Here is a 7500-nt window from a genome sequence, read left to right on the forward strand (position 1 = left end):
GAAGAATACAATTAAATTAAAATCTCTAAGAAAGACCTTATCTCATTAATATCTGCCACGTTATTCAAGCACATTTAAAGTGTAATTAAACGTCAAAAATAATGTTATATAATTCTGCACATAGAGCAGAATGATATAACATTTTATTAGCCTTATCTTTATAAAACCCAATATTCCCTTTGATTTTTTTTTTTAAATTAGTTTTTCAGACCCGCTCTCTGTACTCTTCTGAGCGGGTCTGTTTTTTTCACACAGCGCATCAGGCCAGCTGTATAGCATACATACTACATACACACACACACACACACACACACACACACCATGTGATACATTTCCTATAGTACCGCATAACGTATATACAGAAAATGTTGAAGTTTCAGGAATCGACTGAAGCCTTTGGCTGTAAACCGATTGCCAAGAGGTGCTGTTCCTGAGCATCAGGCATCAGTCTTTATATGGTAACCGAGCACGATCGGTGCACTTACCATATGCAGGCAGATGTCAAATCGTTGCAGACAGTTACAGTGTGCGTGTATGTGTGTGTGTCACTGTCTGTAATTTACAACTGCTTGTGTTGGTGGGAGGTGTGGGCAGGACCCTACCTACACTACAGAAAAAAATTGGAAGAGAGAGAGGGAGGGAAGGGACGCAGCACTACAGAAAAATGGGGACCCTACAGAGGGATCACAAGGAGGACCGCTACACTACAGAAATAAAATTAATTTATAACTAAATACAAAAAACAAACTCAAAAAACAAATGAAGAGATAATACTACAAATGATTCAATAATTAACTGAAACTAAGTGCTAGCTACCTGGTAAATAGAATTACACACAAAACATATACAGGAAGATAGAACTGCACCGTTATAAGATGCAGTTCAAAGACCAGGATATAAGACTAAACACTAGTAAAGACTCAATTCAAATACTAAAATAAATAAAAAATAAGTGAAATTTATTACAAATGTAAATAATCAAACAATGCATGGTGAAGTGCTAATATGAGCTTAATACAATAAAAAAGAAATATAACAGTAATTAACCACGTATCAAACACCCCCACATATACACACAAAGGACAAACAGACAAACAAACAATACACATGGGCCCCACTTAACACTCAAAGCTGAACCTAAGCCGGCAAATAAATAACAATTTAGAGTTCCATGATAAGAGATTGATGATGCAGATGAAGAAATTGACAACAAATGATAATAGTTACTCTGAACTGTTCATGATTATGAGTGATGAGAAAAAACACGATGAGTCAAACAAATGAGGTATGAATGATGATGAATGTGGATGAAAAACATAAATCCAAAAGCTTAGGTGAGCTTGCAGGTGTAAGGTACAGCAACAAAACAGCAACCAAACTATAATATATCGTTATGGGTGGGGAGGTGTGGCGGACGTGCTCCAAATTGTTCAATAAAGGGTAACAGTTTCTGTGAGGGGCGAGTATCCGATATTCAAGTGAGGCATATGACACGCACAACACTATACTTCAAGCCCCTGTACTGATCACTCATGCGATCCTCCAAATATACTCACGACCGCATCAACAACCAACCACCACCTGTGAGACCGGCAAAGACCTCAAATCGCTTGTGCTGCAGAAAGCTGTGTTGCATCCATAGGATAGAGAGGACCCACGGTTAACCACGCTGCTCACCGACGCGTCCTATTACGCGTTTCACTCCCGATATGCAGCAGGGAGCTTCTTCCGGGTTGTGACGAATCACGTCATAGCGTCTCTTTTTATTGGTAGTTGGACTACACGCTATTGGCTTCCATGTTATGCCTTAAAGCGGTCACCTCGTAGTTCTCACTCTTAAAGGGGAAACTCAATGCATGAGAAAGTGTGACAATATTACCTACTACCAAAAACATGCAAAACAAACAAACGAAAAAACAACACAAGGACAAATATTTACAGTTCCCAAGTAAAAAAGAAACCAACCATATATGAGTATATATACCCATTACTGAGGTAACATATACATAGCGATTGGTAATATCAAACACGTAAATTCAAAGGACCTTATAATTTATACATTGTGTGCAGTGGCAAGTGAAAAAGTGGAATATTATCAAAGAATATACATATATATTAAACCATTGTAATTGACTATTTAGTAATTCAATATTTATTTCTGTTCAAAATGTATTGATAAATTATACCACCACTTCCAAATCGCGTATGGGGGGCAGGGTTGGCCACACTGGGAGGCACTAAGCCCCTGAGAGAGAGGAGGAAGGCAACACCGATACATCAACCATACTAGGATCATTATAATCCTTTACATTAGAAAATGAAGAATAATTGATAGATAAATGAGATACATTTAAAATGAAGAATATATATATATATATATATATATATATATATATATATATATATATATATATATATATATATATATATATATATATATATATATATATATATATATACACACACACACACACACACAGGGAGTGCAGAATTATTAGGCAAGTTGTATTTTTGAGGATTAATTTTATTATTGAACAACAACCATGTTCTCAATGAACCCAAAAAACTCATTAATATCAAAGCTGAATAGTTTTGGAAGTAGTTTTTAGTTATAGCTATTTTAGGGGGATATCTGTGTGTGCAGGTGACTATTACTGTGCATAATTATTAGGCAACTTAACAAAAAACAAATATATACCCATTTCAATTATTTATTTTTACCAGTGAAACCAATATAACATCTCAACATTCACAAATATACATTTCTGACATTCAAAAACAAAACAAAAACAAATCAGTGACCAATATAGCCACCTTTCTTTGCAAGGACACTCAAAAGCCTGCCATCCATGGATTCTGTCAGTGTTTTGATCTGTTCACCATTAACATTGCGTGCAGCAGCAAACACAGCCTCCCAGACACTGTTCAGAGAGGTGTACTGTTTTCCCTCCTTGTAAATCTCACATTTGATGATGGACCACAGGTTCTCAATGGGGTTCAGATCAGGTGAACAAGGAGGCCATGTCATTAGATTTTCTTCTTTTATACCCTTTCTTGCCAGCCACGCTGTGGAGTACTTGGATGCGTGTGATGGAGCATTGTCCTGCATGAAAATCCTGTTTTTCTTGAAGGTTGCAGACTTCTTCCTGTACCACTGCTTGAAGAAGGTGTCTTCCAGAAACTGGCAGTAGGACTGGGAGTTGAGCTTGACTCCATCCTCAACCCGAAAAGGCCCCACAAGCTCATCTTTGATGATACCAGCCCAAACCAGTACTCCACCTCCACCTTGCTGGCGTCTGAGTCGGACTGGAGCTTTCTGCCCTTTACCAATCCAGCCACGGGCCCATCCATCTGGCCCATCAAGACTCACACTCATTTCATCAGTCCATAAAACCTTAGAAAAATCAGTCTTGAGATATTTCTTGGCCCAGTCTTGACGTTTCAGCTTGTGTGTCTTGTTCAGTGGTGGTCGTCTTTCAGCCTTTCTTACCTTGGCCATGTCTCTGAGTATTGCACACCTTGTGCTCTTGGGCACTCCAGTGATGTTGCAGCTCTGAAATATGGCCAAACTGGTGGCAAGTGGCATCTTGGCAGCTGCACGCTTGACTTTTCTTAGTTCATGGGCAGTTATTTTGCGCCTTGGTTTTTCCACACGCTTCTTGCGACCCTGTTGACTATTTTGAATGAAACGCTTGATTGTTCGATGATCACGCTTCAGAAGCTTTGCAATTTGAAGAGTGCTGCATCCCTCTGCAAGATATCTCACTATTTTTGACTTTTCTGAGCCTGTCAAGTCCTTCTTTTGACCCATTTTGCCAAAGGAAAGGAAGTTGCCTAATAATTATGCACACCTGATATAGGGTGTTGATGTCATTAGACCACACCCCTTCTCATTACAGAGATGCACATCACCTAATATGCTTAATTGGTAGCAGGCTTTCGAGCCTATACAGCTTGGAGTAAGACAACATGCATAAAGAGGATGATGTGGTCAAAATACTCATTTGCCTAATAATTCTGCACACAGTGTATATATATATATATATATATATATATATATATATATATATATATATATATATATATATATATATATATATATATATATATATATACATACATACACACACACACATATTGATCTATTTTTTTATTTTTTAGGGAGAAAGGATACAAACTCCAGTTTTTCATTTAGTCCAATCGGAGATAAGGTTTTAAGATGGTAAATCCATCGCGCTTCTTTTTGAAGGAGGATAGTATCAATATCCCCTCCTCTCCTATGGGGGCTCACTTTTTCAATACCTACAAATTCCAAACCATCAAGTTTGGAATCATAATATCTAGCAAAATGTCTTGCAATCGGGCGGTCTACATCTACATTTTTAATGTCATCACGATGTTCATAAATTCTAGTTCTGAATTCTCTATAGGTTTTACCTACATAAAAACAAGGACAGGTGCAAGATAAAGATAGATAATACCAGTGCTAGAGCAGTTAATGAAAGATCTGATCTGATAGTTCCTATTCGTAGTAGTTTCAAAAATTTGTGTTCTTTTTACAAAAGAACAAGCAGCACAATGGCCGCAGGGAGAGCATCCTACTATACTTTGTGAGTGGCTTACTAGCCAATTTTGAGGTGTAGTTTTAACAAATTCACTTTTAACCAATAGATCCTTTAAGTTATTCACTCTCCGTGCGGTCATGGATGGGAAATCTTCAATGCAATCAGACAAGTCATCGTCTTGAGTCAGCAAGTGCCAATTATTTTTAAGTATCATTTTTAATTTATCCCAATGGGAATTGAATTTGGTTATAAACCGCACCTTGCTCTCTACAGGAGGTTGGACCTTTTGACTAAAGAGAAGATTAGATCTTTCCTGCATAAGTGCCCTATGTCTTGCTTTCTTTAGAACCCTTTTAGAATAGCCCCTTGCTAGAAATCTTTCCATCATTTCTGAGGCTTGTTTGTTGAAAGTATAAGTATCTGAACAGGTCCTACGTAACCGTAAAAATTGTCCATAAAATTGTTCTTTAGATTCTTAGGGTGATGGCTGCTACCCAGTAAAATACTGTTTGATGCAGTGGGTTTTCTGTATACTTCTGTGTGTACCTGATTACCTTTTTTGCTTATAAGCAAGTCCAAAAAGCTGATACTGGAGTAGCTACTGGTGCATGTCAAGAAAATATTGAACTCATTTTTATTTAGTATTTCCACAAATTCATGTAGCTCATCTACAGTGCCTTCCCACAGAATAAGTATGTCATCCACGTACCGAATCCATAGGGTCACGTGTGCCTCCACCCATGCCGCCAGATCACCAAACACTACCTGGTTTTCCCAAAAACTCAGGTGTAGGCATGCATAGGTGGGGGCACACTTGGCCCCCATGGCGGTACCTCTAAGTTGTCTGTAATACTTCCCATTGAACATGAAAATGTTGTTTTTAAGTACAAAATCCAAAAGTTGAATTACAAAATCGGTATGCATGTTAAAGTCATTACCCCTTGTTTTCAAAAAGCTCTCACTTGCTTGTATCCCTATATTATGAGGGATTGAGGAATACAATGATTCCACATCCAAAGATACTAATAGTGTTGTTTCTGAAATACTAATACCATCAATTTTCCTGATAGCATCAATTGAATCCTGGGTAAAGGTTCTCAACTCAGGTAGAAAGGGCTTCAAGAAGGAATCCACGTATTGGCTAATGCCTTCAGTAGGACCTCCTATGCCCGATATAATAGGGCGTCTGGAGGTTTGGATGCCGATTTGTGCAGCTTCGGTATCCAATAGAATATGGGTACCTTGGGTTTGTCACTATATAGAAAGCCCTGCTCCTGACTCGTTATGAGACCATTCCTTCTCGCATCATTGAGCAAGAATAAAAGCTCATTGTTAGATGTTAAGAAAGTATCATGAGAAACATGTTGATACTGTTCAGTATCCCCTAGTTGTCTATTAGCCTCTTCAATGTAGTATGCTTGATCAAGAATGACTACATTTCCGCCTTTATCAGCCGGTTTTATCACCAGCTCATTGTGTCTCATTAACTCTTCAAGGGCAAGGCGTTCTGCATGAGTGAGATTATCATTGACTATTCCAGTAAGCCGGATTTGCTCCACTTCTGCAGATACATTTTTAACAAATGTAGCTATACTCGGAATAGTTGAAAAGCTAGGCATATACGTGGATTTCTTCCTGAGGCCAGTCTTGGGTTTAATTTCTGTTCTCACAGTGTCATTTTGGTCAGTTAATAATTGTTCCAATGTGTTAATTGCTTCTCTTTCCTTCCTATCTGTTAGGTCAATTGTGGTCCTAGGTTTCATTATTTTATGAAGTGCTAATTTGCGTGCGAATAAGTGAAGATCTTTGGTTACTTCAAATATATCTAATTTAGCACTTGGACAGAAACTCAATCCTTTTTCTAGTAATTTAATATGATTTAGTTTAAGATTAAACTTTGACAAATTAATGATATTCATGTTTTTATTATCAAAGGGGGGTCACCAAGGAGAGAAATATTACCATTAGTTTCACTTAATTGTACCGCAATCGATTGCGGGTTATCATGTGGTACCGCCTGTTGTTGGATTGTGCGTTGCCGCCCACCCCTCTTCTGTTTCTTAAGGATCTCTGTTGCGAAATCACTCCTCCTTCCGCTTCTATTCCTTCCCCTAAAGGGATTTGTTCACTATTGCTTATAAAGTAGGTTTTTCACTATCAGAATCAAAGTCAGAATTATCAGTTCCTGAGTCGTAGTAATTTCTTGTATAGGACCTATTTCTATATATGTAAACTCTGTCTCTTTGATAGTCCTCCTGGTCTCTTATTAACTTTTGTCTTTTTCTACGCTTAAGTTCACCCTGTAATTTTTCAATTAATTTTTGAGCTTCTTTATTCAATTTCTCGAATGAGGAATCACTCTCATATTTCATAACACAATCGTATACTTTTTCAACCTCTTTTTTTACATTGATCTAACTTTTTCTCATCCTCTGCAATCATAAGGGCTATCAGTTTCAATGAACATTTTGTTAGGATTGTTCAGTGTTTGCTTCTATACCTCTAAGATTGATTCCTGAATCTAGCCTGATCCGCAATCCTCTAGAAATTATATCAAGCTTTAGGTAATTAGATAGACTTTGATGTTCCTATTTAATTTTTACCTGTTTGCTAAGTTTTTTCTTATAGCTTTTGAAGGCAGAAACCACATCACTAATGATGTCTTCCTCACCTTCAGTTTGAGTTCCCTCTGGTATGGTATGGGGCCCATGTGTATTGTTTGTTTGTTTGTTTGTTTGTCCTTTGTGTGTATATGTGGGGGTGTTGATACATGGTTAATTACCATTATATTTCTTTTTTATTGTATTATGGTCATATTAGCACTTCACCATGCATTGTTTGATTATTTAAATTTGTAATAAATTTCACTTATTTTTTATTTATTTTAGTATTTGAATTGAGTCTTTACTAGTGTTTAGTCTTATATCCTGGTCTT

Source organism: Bombina bombina, chromosome 4, assembly GCF_027579735.1.
Source record: "Bombina bombina isolate aBomBom1 chromosome 4, aBomBom1.pri, whole genome shotgun sequence".
Classification (NCBI taxonomy): Eukaryota; Metazoa; Chordata; class Amphibia; order Anura; family Bombinatoridae; genus Bombina; species Bombina bombina.